This window comes from Vombatus ursinus, unplaced genomic scaffold, assembly GCF_900497805.2.
Source record: "Vombatus ursinus unplaced genomic scaffold, bare-nosed wombat genome assembly UNPS02014798.1, whole genome shotgun sequence".
NCBI lineage: Eukaryota > Metazoa > Chordata > Mammalia > Diprotodontia > Vombatidae > Vombatus > Vombatus ursinus.
Genome location: NW_020954576.1, coordinates 80285943 through 80300291, shown reverse-complemented (window position 1 = coordinate 80300291; position 14349 = coordinate 80285943). Strand labels below are relative to the sequence as shown.

The window sequence follows — 14349 nt, the reverse complement described above, 5'->3', positions numbered from 1 at the left end:
ATCCACTGTGCCACCTAGCTGCCCCCCCGAACATAACTTTTGAATCCAGTTGTCTGTGATCAGAAACTTTTTTTTGTAAATGAATATGAGTGATCAGTATCCACCAAAGGACTGAAAATTGTTATTACAGAAGCCTCTGTTGTACTTAGTCCACTTGTAGAAAGTTTCTCAGAGGGCTAAAGATGAATTGAACAATATGTCTGGGCATAACCTATTTGTACTCTTTTTTTCTGGTTTTGTTAACTTCTTAGAAGTAACAGAGGTGCTAAAAGTGATGTCATAGCTGGTGTAATTAGTTATCTGTTGTGATGGCTAATGAACTACAAGTAAATCACTAAGGATTGATAATTTTTGTGTTTGTAATCTCTATTGTTGCCACCTGTCCAGGGTCACCCAGCCAAGTCTGTGTCAGAAGCAGGATTTGAAACCAGTGTTCCTGACTCCCAGGCCATCTCCTACTTTATACACCATTTAAAGTCTTGGTGCCCTCTGATATCTCTCTGAGACTCTGTTACAGAGTAGGTGCCGATGTGTATTGAGGGAACTCCCTGTACCATTAAATTCACAGGTGTATTCTGTCCTCCTCCCCCAAAAAAAAAAAAATTAAAAAGCCCCTAACCCTCAGTTTTCAAATAATTGCCCAGCATCAGAATGAAGGTTCAGCTTTAAAGATGTCACATTAAAATATTTTTGTTAGACGTTTAACTTGGCTGTTGTTTCAGCATTGTAAAGTGCTATTAGCCATTTGAGTTTTGGCATGTTTCAAAGCAGTCTGCAAAAATAAAAAATTAAGAAAAAAACGATGTAAAAATCTTAATGTTTCTGTTAAAAAATTTTTTTTTATTTTTCAGGAATTACAAATTTTTAAAAATCAATTAAAAGTTGATTTTACCTATAGGATAAGTAATGCCACTGGAACAGTACTTATGTATGTATTTTTATATCCTTGTCCTCATCCCCCAGTACTCAATATTACATGTTGGGTTTTTTCCCTCCATGTTAGAGGCAAGATTATTTTCTTGCATTAAAATAACACAGAATAATACTTTTTACTAGGATTAAAATTAATATAAAACTATCAGATTCACTCTTGATGCTATTTGGGTCCTATTTAGTTTTGTTTTTAAACTCCATTCTTACAATTTAGCAAATGTTACGTGAAAGAAATTGGTCCATTGGACTGTTTGGCTCTTTTTTACTCCAAGCAGCCCAAGGTGGTAATAGACACATACTTAAGTAGAAGACACTGGCTATTTTCTACATGATAGCACATTAAATTTAAGAAAAAAATTTAAAGGAATTAGTGTGTTAATCTATACCCTATCTTCCCTTTTCCCCTAAAATTAGATGTAGTATTTCATTCACCTGTCAGATTCTTGGATTAACAGGATTAGAATTAAGTTTCTGTTATTTTAAATATAGTTTTCCTTCTTCATTGTAGTTGTGCAGTACTGAAAAAAGGCAAATATTAGTTCACAGCAAGATTAGTTTTAATCTTGAAGATTAGAAAAGATATTATGAAAATGTTTTTAATCTGTTCTGAATAGCACAATACCCTTCACCTGAGCATTTTCTTCTTTATTGGAAAGGTTTTTGTTTTTTTAAATGCTTTGTTTTTTCCTCATTGAAACCATGTCTATACCCACAGAACTATCTCAGGTATATTAGGCAGAGTATTGTAGGCAGCCTTTTTGAAAAGGTCTTGTAGTACCTGTATAAATAAATACATGGGAGAATCAAGTAATTTCATTTTTATTTCCATTTTTCTTCCAATTTTTTTCTTACGCTCCTTGGAACAATATTCATGAATGTAAATGGCATTTCCCTCCTCTACCCCCCACCCACCTATCCTGCCAATTTTTTGTCTTAAGTGCATTAGTCACAGCTCATGTTTTTCTTAGTCATTCATTAGAGGCAATGTTGGCAATGTTTTATAGCTGATAAGACCTTCTATTACCCTTTTAAGAAAACCTAGCACTTAACAGCAATCTTTAATTATATTAAACTTAACACTATCCTGAAACTAATTGAAAGTAAATGAAATTTAACAGAGAGAAACTAATTGCACAAGAACAGTAGTAGGAGGGGCTCCCCTTTCTCTACTCATCAAAATGAGGGAAGAAAATAGAGTCCTATAAAATTGTCTGGTGCTCTTCCTGAATGTCTCCTAACCATGACTGATATTTTAAACTTCTTACTTTAAAAAAAAAAAAATCAATTCCTCAAAGCCCACTAGTTGTATTTTATGAAGGGTGAGGAAGAAAGACATGCAGGCCTCAGTCTTGCATTAAAATTACTGGTTGGTAAATGGGGGTCATTGGGAGTTCACATTTTGTGGAACAGAAGCCAAAGAACAGCTTTTTGCCATGCAATTTAATGCTTTGATAAAGCCAACATTGAAACCATTATTTGGTGATATAATTCTTGGTAGAGATTTGTAGTTACCTTTTATCATTTTATGTAATTGATTTAATTGCACACACAGCAGGTCAAGGGTACTAGGCATGTTGGGCTTTAGGATGAACATGAGGATAAACTTTCTGAAAAATAGAAATTCAAAAAAATGTTAAGTTTGGGTCAGCAAATCTGAATTTTGGAACACAGCCAATATCGTTTAATTAGCATAAACATCAATTCAACAAACATTATAGGCAAAGCTATGGTGCTATGGATACAAAAGCAAAAACGGTCTTATACAAAGGGGTTGGTGATGGGATACTGCTGGGGGCAGGTATATCATGTACATAATCATAATTCAGGGTAATTTGAAGAGGGAAAGCACTTACTGAGGTGGCGGAGTGGGGATCAAGGAGATGGTACTTGATCTGAGCCTTGAAGGCACAGACCTTGAGAATAAGCATTGCAGGCATAGAATAGTGTGTACATAGATTGACAAACATTTGTTAAGTGTCTGCTATGTATCAGGCAATGTACTAAGTGCTTGGAAATACAAAGAAAGGCAAAGACAGTCCTTGCTCTCAAGAAGTTGCAAACAACTATGTACAAACAAGATTTGTAAGGATAAATTGGAGATAAACTCAGACTAATATTGAGGATTGGGTAAGGCTTCTTGCAGATGAGGGTTTAGCTGAGACTTGAAAGAAGCCAGGAAGTGGAAATGAGAAAGAAGAGCACTCTGGTATAGGAGAGAGCCAGGGAAAATTCATGGAGTTAGGAGATGGATAGTGAAAGAAACTTCAAGGAGACCATTATTATGTGGACACGAGTGAAGTATAACAAGACTGGAAAGGTAGGAAGGGGCCAGCTTTTGAGGGTCTTAGAAGCCAACAGGTTTTATATATGATTCTGAAGGAACTAATTTATTTGTGGGAGGAAAAGGTGACAGACCTGTGATTTAGTAAGATCAATTTGCCAACTGCATGGGAAAGACTTGAGGCAAAGCTATTATAATAGGTCAGGTGTGAGTTGATAGAGTCCTGCACCAAAGTAGTTAACTGTGTCATGGGAGTCTTATATATGAGAGATGAAGGTATGATTGACAAGACTTGTCAATGTTTGGCCATAAGGAAGTGACACCTGGGCCCACAGAAATAGGTAAGTTAGAAAAAGATTAGGGGTTTGGGAGGAAGGAGAGTTTAGTTTTGGTCATGAATCTAAGTTAGCTTTGTGACATCCAGTTCAAAATGTCTAATAGGCAGTTGGAAATGTGAGACTGGAGGATAGAGCTAGCTAAAATAGGTCTGAGAATCATCTGCATGGTGATGATAGTTGAATCCCACAAGCTGATAAGAACAGGTGAAGTAACAGTTAAGAAGAGGACCCAGAGCAGAGCATTGGGGGATACCCAGAATTAGTCATTGTGGTCTGGATGAATAGCAAAGGAGACTGAACAGTGATTGTACAAGTAGGAGGAAATCAGGAAAAAGCAATGTCATAAAAGCCTAGAGAGAGGAGAGTATTCACAAGTGTTTTTGCTGAGATTAAAAAAGGTTGAGTGAAGAACAGTAGATTTGGCAATTAAGAGATTGTTGGTAACTTTACAAAAGATATTTTCAATTAAATGATGAGGTTGGAAGCCAGACTTTGGGGAGTTAAGAATGTGAAGGGAAAGGAAGTGGAGGCGCTGATTGTAGACATCCTTCTCAAGTAGATTAGCCATGAAAAGAAATATGTTAGGATGATCACCAGTAGAAGTGGATTGACCAAGTGATGTCTTTTTTGAGGATGGGACAGACTCGGACATATTTATAGCAGCAGGTAAGCAGCCAGTAAACAGAAAGAGATGGAAGGTTAAAGGGACATCTGCTGGAGAAGACTGGATAGAATAGGATCAAGGGTACATAAAGAGGTTTGCTTTGGCAAGAAGAGCCACCCCTTCATGTGAGACAAATGAAAAAGGTGACAGTAGAGGGGGGTGGGGTGAGAAACCACATATTGGTCAGAGATACCTTGTTGAGGAATGTAGGTGATAGCAGTAGCCTAGAGTTGAGTATTGGAGAGCTATGAACAGCAGAAAAGTGGAGGGCAGCCTATAGTTGAACTGCTTAACTATATGGTCAAGACTACCAAGGGGACTGTGAGTCTAAAGCAGGAGTGATGGACTAGGGGAACCAGTATGGAGGAACTGGAGATCACAATAAGGGTGAAAATTTGTTAAGGCAGGAGGAGAGATGCAAGATGAGAATTAGAAAGGAATTTTAGAGTCTAAGATGATGAAAATGGAACAGTCTTGGATGACTAAGTCTAAGGCAGGTTGTGGAACTTGAGTTGATGAACAAGTGAGGCCACAGTGTTAAAAGACCACTAATTTAAATATGAAATCCCCAGATTCTGGATTTAGTGGTTCAGGTGGAGAGGAAAACTACTTGACAAATGGAGGGAGACTAATCAGGGCCAGTAGATGATACATATTTGCAGTTGAATCTGATTTTTTTTTTTAACAAAAGAGGACAAATATAGATAGTCCTATATAGATAGACCTTGCATATTCCCACCAACTCATAACTTTGTTTTTTGATCAGTTCCTTATTTCCTACTGTTGATAATAAGTATAGAGCATAATCTAATTAAAACTAAGTATGTATTGTATGAAATGTAAGTAATATTGAATTTTATCCCATGTTTATTATCTGAAGAATTATACTGTTTTTTGGAAACATGTTACGGGAGGGCCTGCCTCATTTGGTCTGTATAGTGCCTAACAATAATAGAAGAACATTTAAAAAGTTTTGGGGTGGCCTTAGTAATCCCTTGATGGAAACTAGGAACCAAGAAAATTTGGACACTTAACCTTAGTTCCTCATCTGTAAAATGAGGGGGTGGAACTAGAAGGCCTCTAAGGGCCCCATCAGCTCTGAATCTGTTGTCCAGTGATCCAAAACTTAACTAGAAAGCCGTGGACTTCCATCACAGTTTCTTTAATTTTGATAGCCTCTGTTGATGGTTCTTAGCCCATGCGTAGATTGAGAAGCTATCCCAGTATTGAATAAATATATTTCCATTGCTAAGTAAACTGTTCATACCTTTCACCCAGTAGGAGTTATTGCTAGTAGATGTAGAAAACCTTTCTCAAAGAAGGGTTCTGACTTCACTGTTTAGGAGATTTGGGGAAGTCTTACAAAGGATAGGGAATTTAAAGCTGGAATAGAAACGGGAGTGGGGAGGGTAAAATTGGTAGTAAAATTCCTTCATGGTAAATAGCCACCAAGGCAATGTCTACCAGTAACCAATAGAGGTCTCTAAAGTTCTTTAATTGGACTGGAATCATGAATGTAACTTTTGGGCTTGGTAGGGACCCTACAGATAGTTTAGTCCACCTTCCTCATTTTGCAGCTTAGGAAAATGAGGCCCAGAGAGGTTGTCTTTACCCCAGATCAGATAGCTACTAGGTTGTAGAATGGACCCAAACCCAGGCCTTTTAGTTACAAATATGCTGTACTTCCCAGTATGCCACACACTCTCAGTTTTCCATAGACACAACATTTTTAATTAGCTTGACTGAAGGTAATAAATAGCCTCTATATCAGCTGTGTCAAAAAGGGTGTCCAACACTATTGAATGACCAGATTAAAATGCAATTGGGAAATATTTACCACAATAGATAAAAAATATGATAAAGATAGGTACCATTTTAAAACCAAGTCAATAACACAGCCCACAGGAATCCTCATGTATGGATTAGTGATTTCCAATTCTGTTTGAGTTTGACACCACTACTCCATGTGACTGTTCCCACTCTTTTGTAATTGCTCTGCAAAATCACAGTAGTAGCTTATAGAATTTAGGTCTGGAAGGAACCTGAGATTATTAAGTAACTCTTATTATGAAAGTTTAATATTCCAGCAAAATCCTTAAGTTCTCACCAGACCAAATGCTGATCATTAAATCCAATGAGAAACGACAGTGTCTTCCAGCTCAAAACTATCAAAAAAGTCAGGGAGAAGCCAATAAGGCAATAAGAACTTCCCCCTAAGGCTTTATACCTAGAGAGGCAGCAAGAGCAGAGAGATCCCCTGAGAAAACCCCAGGATAGGGTTGGGAATTTTAAATGGGTAGCAACCAATGTAGTGCCATAGTACTAAGACTTAGATGGCCTACTCTCAAGCACTCTGAGGTCTGGACTCTGAGGTCCCTAATACTGTCCTAAGACAAGGGCCCTGAAGATCCCACGCCCAGGACCTCATAGATCCAGACAGGGGACCTAACCTCAGGAGGTGGAAATCAGTGAAGGAATCTAGGGCAAGACCAAACAAGGCTGGCCATCCCACCTGAAAGTGTATCGGGGACTTCCTGGTTCTAGTACAAGGCCTCATTTCAGTAGCTAAAGCTGGAAAGATGAGGAAATCAAAGAAAACGCCTACCAGAATAAAAAATGATTGCATGATGTAGGTGATCCTCCAAAAGAAAGTAACATAAAAACTGTAAAACAACTCACAGGAAAAAGTGGGCTTTTTTTTTTTTAAGGCAATTGGGGTTAAGTGACTTGCCCAGGGTCACACAGCTAGTGTGTGTCACGTTTTTGGTCTGAGGCTGGATTTGGGCCGGTGGTCTATCCACTGGGCCACCTAGCTGCCCCCAAAAGTGGACTTCTTAAGGACTACATGAATACCTAGAAGAGATTAAATGAGATTTTAAAAAATGAAATCAAAGCTCTGAAGGAAAGAATTGGAAGAACAAATAGTTTAGAGGAGAAAGTGGTAAACTTTACCCCAAAAATAAGACTCCCTGAAAATTATAATAGACCAAACAAATCAATGATTCCATGGGACCACAAGATATAATAGAACAAAACCAAACAATTGAGAGTAAAGGGAATGTAAGATATCTGATACCAAAAATAGTTGGCCTGGAAAACTGGTCAGAGATTCTTTAAGAGCCAGTGGATATCCTGAAAACCACTATCCTTCAAGAAGTCATAAATGAAAACTGCCCAGATCTGTTAGAACCAGAAGGCAAAGTAAAGGTAGAAAGAATCCACTGATAATCTCCTAAAGTAATCCCCAGAAGGAAAAGTACTAGGACTATCATTGCTAAAATCCAGAGTTCTGAGGTCAGAGTACCAAAAGCATCAAGAAAGAAGCAGTTCAACTGCCAAGGCACTACAGTCAGGATCACATAAGAAAAAATCTTGGAATACCGTATTTCAAAAGGCAAAGGCTTATAACCAAGAACACTTTACCACACCAAGCTGAGTATAATCCTACAAGGAAAAAGTAAACATTAGAAAAGAATAGAGGACTTTCAGGCATCTGATGAAAAGAGCTGAGTAAGAGCATTACTCCAGAGAAATCTAGAAAAGTATATTGATTTGATCAATTGGAAGGAGTTGTATGATGATGTAGTACTAATAGTCTAATGGGGGAGAAGAAACAAGTGATGCTTTAGAACCCTACTGTCTTCAAAGGATATAGAGGGAGTTAAATAAGAAAAAGAGGTCCTGGGGTTAGATTGGTTCTGTTCTGAGGAGAAAGAGAAGGGAGTGTAAGAGAAGGAATACACTAGTACAGAAAGGAGGAAGAAAGGGTTAGAAGTTGCTAATTCCCATAAATAGGATGGGTGAAGAGTTTGGAAACATGGAAGAAGGGTAGGGGGGAAATGGGCATCAGATGAACCTTACAAAGTAGGGTTGAACACACAGAATTTGGTGTAGAACTATATCAAGCTCAAGGAAATAAGTGCAGATGATGGATGAGGGGGGATGGTATTAAGAGAAGATAATACCAGGGAGGGAATAGTTGAAGCAAAACCCATCTTCTGATCCTTAAAGGAATATTAAAAGTGGGAGGAGGGGTTGGAAGAAAAAACAAACCGAATATAGGTTGGTGTCTTAGACAAGTGAGGAATAAGTGAACAAATTGTTATATATGCATGTAATGAAGTACTGCACCATAAGAAATGATGAAGGAATTTCAAAGCATCCTGGGTGATACGAACTGATGGAGTGAAGTAAGCAGAAATAGAACAAATTTTATAAGAACAGAAATATTGTAAAGAAAAACAATTGTGAAAGAGAACTGATCAATGCAATGACTAACCATATCCCTAGAGGACCTCTGATGAAGTGTTACCCACCTCCTGACAGAGATGGTGGACACAGAGTGCTGAAAGAGACATACATTTTTTGACATGGCCATTGTATGTCTTTTTGTTTAGCTATTTATTACAAGGATTTTTCTTTCTTAATTTTCAAATGGGAAGGTTTGGAGAGGGAAAAGAAGAGCTAGCAATGGTGATGCCCCCAAATCCACTACTCTAACTTTTTTTTTGTAATGCACAGAAAAGAATAGAAAGAAGATTAGGAGGAAGTACACACTAGCTGGACAATTTTGAAAGTAACATGTAAAATTTATATACATATATATATTTTAACTCGAGTGTTATGGAATGGAGATTTAGTTTCATGGAGAATCCTTTTTGTATTCTGCTATGTATATAGAAATATTCCTTTTAAGTGTTTAAATTCAGATAAAAAAATTTTTTTAAAGGTTTAACGACTTGCCCATGATTACAAATAGTAAAAAACAAAATCAGGAATCAAATCCAGTGCACTGTCCACTCTACCACATTCCCTGTTGTTAAAGGAAGCTAATTAAAGTGAAAAGGAGTGGGGAAGTTATTCAAAGAATATTTTGAATAGGTTGAAAGTAATTTACTGGTCTTGTTTCTATGGACATTCAAAGAATTCTTGAAATTCTACTGTTGACCATATTCCCCAAGCAATTTGTCCTTTTCCAGTATTGCTCTGTAATTTCAGTTTGGGACATCTTCCTCTTTCTCTTCATGTTCTGGCATGAAACTGATACTTTCTGTTTACCACTTATATCAATGATATGCATAAATACAAATCCTACTGTAACTGTTGGTCTGTGATCTGTAAATATCACAGGCCACTTCAACCTGATTTGGTTCCTATGGATTCCCAGATTTTCAAACAACACATCTAACAAATTGGACATTGTTGCTATGAGTCTTTTTTTTTCCTTCTCTGTAGGTAGCATAGGATAATTAATACAATGTGCTATAAGGAACAGAATGCTGGATTTGGAATAAGGAAGACCTGGGTTTAAATCCCACTGAGAAGTTATAGATGCTAGTGTTCTCACCCTGAAGAGATAATAGGATTATTAAAAATAGCCACAGTAGATAATTATTCCTGGTCAATTTAATTCTCTAAGGTTAGGCAAGTCTTTATAGGAAGTGTTTAATGTGGATGGAGGTGCATCCTGGCTGGAGTGGAAAGTTCCTATTGCAGATAAATGGGAACAGAGGCAAAGTAGTTTGCACTTTGTCTAGCGTGTCTGGGAATGCCTATTATTGGGAAAGGAAATGATGCAGTGTTGTCCAGACTTATCACCTGACCTGTCCATTCACAACTAACTATTTTGCCAACACTCCACAAATACACCCATCCTGGCCATTTCTGTTACAAACCAATGGGACAAAGATTGGTCTCGTTTGAGGCTCTGCGTTCAGTCACCCCTCTTCTCAGACTTCTGCTGATGTTCATTTGTTAAGGGGTTGGAGTGGTGGAAGAAGAGAGGGGCAGAGGGACATCGAGGGAGCGGGTGAAAATGAGAAGCTGAAACATTGCATTTTGAAGGGACTAGGTCTGAAGTGGGTTGTAGATGGAAATAATAGTCCTTGGTGTTAGCGGAAAGGGAGAGCTAGTTAGGGGCTGGGGAAGCTGCACTGTGGCTGCCTTAGATCTTGTTTACATGGGGAAACTACAATTTCCAGGCCCCTCTCCACCTCCTGACCTTGCTTGAGGTGGCTGGGCAAGGGTCCCCAGCTCACGCTCCAGACCAGAGGGCTCAGCGCTGGGCGTGGCCAGGCTAGACTGCCCCGAAGCCCGGAGCCTTCCAGTGGAGGAGCTACGCGGAGGCGGGGACACTGGAGGGAGGCAGCTTGAGTTTGCTCCAGGGTTTGCTCTGTCCTCCCGTTCTCCAGTGATCCTGCAACCTCCACCGCCCCGACGTCTGACCCCGAGCCTCTGTGTCTGGCGCTGCTGCGTCCCGCCTGGTCGCTTGCAGCGGAAGCCGCAGTTGCATCGCTGCCGTCACGCCCCCGGGTTCCAGCGGCCTCTGCCAACCTGCGTCCTGGCGCAGTAACTGGACAACCGTAAGCGCTTAAGGCACGTCTGTTCTCATGCCCCCGGGGTTCAAGAGTCCATCCCCCGTCTTTCCTAACCCCTCCTCCCCCTCGGCGCAGAGACACGACAGCCGAGGCAGGGAATGTAACCCCAGGGCGAGCTTCTGGGTGAGCAGGGCCAGAGATCCCAAGGGATCCTGGCACCGATCTATCTCCTTCCAGACCTCGGTCAGCGGGGCCTTTTAGTGCCAGGCTGGGGGTGCAAACGTGATTCTGCATCCTGGCTCGGAACAAGCCCAGAGGTGGTGTGCCTTGAGGGCTGGAGGGGTGGGGATGGGGGCTAAGGGAGAGACGCAGCCAGTGGGGTTTTGATGGCCCGTAGAGCTACCTAGAGTCACCTTCAATACTCTACTTTGAGGGGCCCTGTTTCACCCTAATAGAATGCAGTTGTTACTAAACAAGTATCAAAAAACCTTTTCTTAAGATTGCTACCCATCTCCGAACAGAGAGATGATGCACTCACAATATGCGGGGTGAGACATATTTTTGGACTTGGCCAATGTAGCAATTTGTTTTGCTTGACTGCTATTTATTACAAGGATTTTGTTTTCCCAGTTGCAGGGATGGGAGGGAGAGAAGATAAATACTTATTAATTGAAAAATTTACATGTATGTATGTAACATATGTATAATTTATTTTAAAAGAACTTATATAGTTTGGTTCCCCTCAATGGGCAATATTCTAGGCCTGATTTCCCTGTCCTTTTCCTCATCCTAGACTTCCCCAAGTCTCCCACACTTGTGGCTCTTCATTTCTCCACCCCTTAATCAAATTTATTTGACTAATCTCCAGGGCTATTCACGTTATAGCTTGTTAGAGGAAAATCAATCCCGGATTTTGCAGAGGAGGAAACTGAGGTCCAGAGAAGGTAGTGACTTGCCATAAGTCACACAGCAAGCTAGGAAAATATTTTCCATAAGAGAAGCCCAGGAAATTTTTACTTGAAGAACATGTAAAAGTAGCTTAAGTTAAAATTCTGGGTCCCAAGTAAAAAGTAATTGGGTGTCCAAACTATTGACTCCAGAAACACTGCCTCACTTCATGCTAAACCCTTGCAAGAGTACTTTAAATAGCATTTGGCATATAGCTCGATAAATCTTCCTTGAGAAGACATTTTCCCAGATTTCAAAGATGTTTGGCATGTCCCTAAAACTGGAGGGCATCTCACCTTCTGGTTAGATTCCCAGATACTCCTGTTAGTTTTAGGCCAGGGGCAATTCTCTCTGAGCTTAGCATAATTTATCACAAACCTGTTTCTGTTAATCAGTAATATGCCTTCAGATAGATAATTTGATTCAGGTTTGATGTTGTGTTCTTAAGTGAAACTTTGATCCCTGGAGTGTTTTCTCATTTTAGGCTTTGTAAATAGAATGGCCTTGACCCCACTCATGGGAAGCCAGAAAAATTAAACAGTTTTAAGCAGAATTTTCTCGTCAAACAAATTTATGCAGCCGATACCAGGGATGGAAAACCTGTGGCCTCCAGGCCACATGTGGCCCTCTAGGTCCTCAAGTTCGGCCCTTTGACTGAATCCAAACTTCACAGAACAAATCCCCTTAATAAAAGAATTTGTTCTGTAAAACTTGGACTCAGTCAAAAGGCCACACCCGAAGGCCACAAGTGGCCTCAAGGTCATAGGTTCCCCACCCTTGCAAAATAGGCTATAACTAATACTAATATTTGCCCCCTACTTTTCCCTGGAAAAGTTCTGGTAGTTTTTCAGCCTCTTCTCTCCACCCCACATCCCTTCAGTGATTTAATGCGGAAGTTAACCATTGGAATTTTATCTGCCCCCTGGCATGAGCCTCCTACCATACAAACTGGAGAGGTGAACCAAGCCAGGAACAGGTGAAAAGAACCATAGGTCTTAGGGGACACTGATAGAAACTTCCGAAAGGAAATTCCCAGCAAACTCATCAGTGTGATGGAGTAGAAGGACCCTTGGACCAGGAGTCATAGGATCACAGAATTCAGAGCAGGGAAGGGCCTTAGAGACCATCTTGCCTTCTTATGAGAAAGTTATGGTTTAGAGAGTGAATTTACCCAAGGTTACATAGCTGGCAAGTAATAGCAGGCATTTCAGCACAGGCCCTCTGAATTGAAAGTCAATATTCTTTTCACTCCACTTTTCACCCTTCTTTGAAGACATAATTTTTATGGGTTTATTTTGTATGCTACCACTTTACTGAAGTCTTTTATTGCTGTCAATAATTTTTTTCTTAAACTCTCTTGGATTTTCTAGGTACAAGACATTCCCTAACTCTCCAGTGATGAATATCCCGGGCCTGGGTTTTATTTTTGACTTTGCTAGTAACTGTACATATGAGGCTTTTATTTCTCTCTAAGCTTTAGTTTCCTTAAGGTACTGCTATTCCCAAGGCTTTTGGGGTCAGAATCCTTGGCTGTCTCCATTGGGGTCTGAAAAGAGGTAGTGGTTGGGGTTTGGTTCACCTGGAATAGGGCACCTTCTGTCTCTCCTTTAGGCTGTCTTAACATCCCCTATATATACCAGCAGTAATAACAATGTGCATTCCTTTTGATTCTTTGAAGGGAAAATGGGTTATCTTTTCCCTCCCAGATATATCACACAGTTCTTCTGCCCTTTTTATCCCCCCCAATCTATTTTTTAAAATTTCTTTTTTTTATTATGAACTTAATCAACAATCCAAATATTTTAGTATACCAAGAACAAAAGAGGCTCTCATATGAACCATTGAACTTCTTTTATGTAATTTATTTTTTAAAATGACATGCTAAATTCAACAAAGTAGTAACAAAATTGCCTTGTTTCTCTTCTCTTTTCAACTTTTTGCTTTCTTTTGTATAATTTTAATATTTTCTTGATGGATTGATTTTTTTTCCATTTTCATCACTACCCACCAACTCTTTCCCTAATACTATAAAAGCCTTTCCTTGTAATAAATAAGCATAGTCAAACAAAACAAACCAACACATCAGACATGTCTGAAAACGTACGCCTCACTTGGCACTTCTAGTGCATCGTCTGCTTGCCAAGACGCAGGAAGCCACTTTCATCATCAGTGTTCCCAAAGTTAGGACCCTTCAAGTTCTAACCCATATTCTAGACTTGTACAGATGTGGGCACCCAAAGAAACAAATAATCCTAAACGTACAACCCAAATGCCAACAGCCACACCCATCCTCAACCCGGAGGAGGAGGAGGAGGAGGAGGAGGAGGCAGGGACTGTTTTCCAATCTGATCTTTTGTCTCAGAGGCAAGTCTTACAGTTGGGTCAGGGCAGGTTTTTGCACGAGGAGGGGACCATAAGATTATACACTGAGAGCCAAAAGGAACCTTAGAGGTCACAACTATGTAACCTCTGAGGGTCCTTTCCAGCTCTACACTTGTGATTTTTTTGATCTGTAATCTAGTCTGATGCCTTTCTTTTACTGATGAGGAAACTAAGGCCTAAAAATTTACTTAGAACCAATCTTCAAATCCCAGTGCTCTAATTATACTTCCATGTAGTAGTCCATGGTACTTCTGAGTGACTTCCAGGCATGCATTAGGGCTCACCATATGCATAGGTAGACTACATACTTGCCTTAGAGATTAAGTTAAATTAGAGATTAATTTGTTTAGCTTTTGCTTTCCTTCCTACTTAACATGAATATATTTTTGGGAAAAATAATATAATAAGCCTTATCAGTGATTTATACTTTAATATGCATGGATTTATTTCATTGTTTCCTAAAATTGAATTTTGGTAATGAATCAG

At 39.5% G+C, this 14349-nt stretch overlaps 1 protein-coding gene across 2 annotated transcripts in view; it reads left to right on the top strand.

The window, feature by feature from the left end:
* The first annotated feature begins 10501 nt into the window (after positions 1-10501).
* LOC114050174 (epoxide hydrolase 1-like) overlaps positions 10502-14349 on the top strand; it is a 55807-nt gene continuing 51959 nt past the window's right edge. The window contains exon 1 of one of the 2 annotated variants that reach the window (XM_027871806.1): positions 10502-10578. The gene's annotated coding sequence lies outside the window, so the exon portion shown is untranslated. Of the gene's footprint in view, positions 10592-14349 lie in introns of both variants that reach the window. The other variant, XM_027871805.1, reaches the window with a different exon arrangement.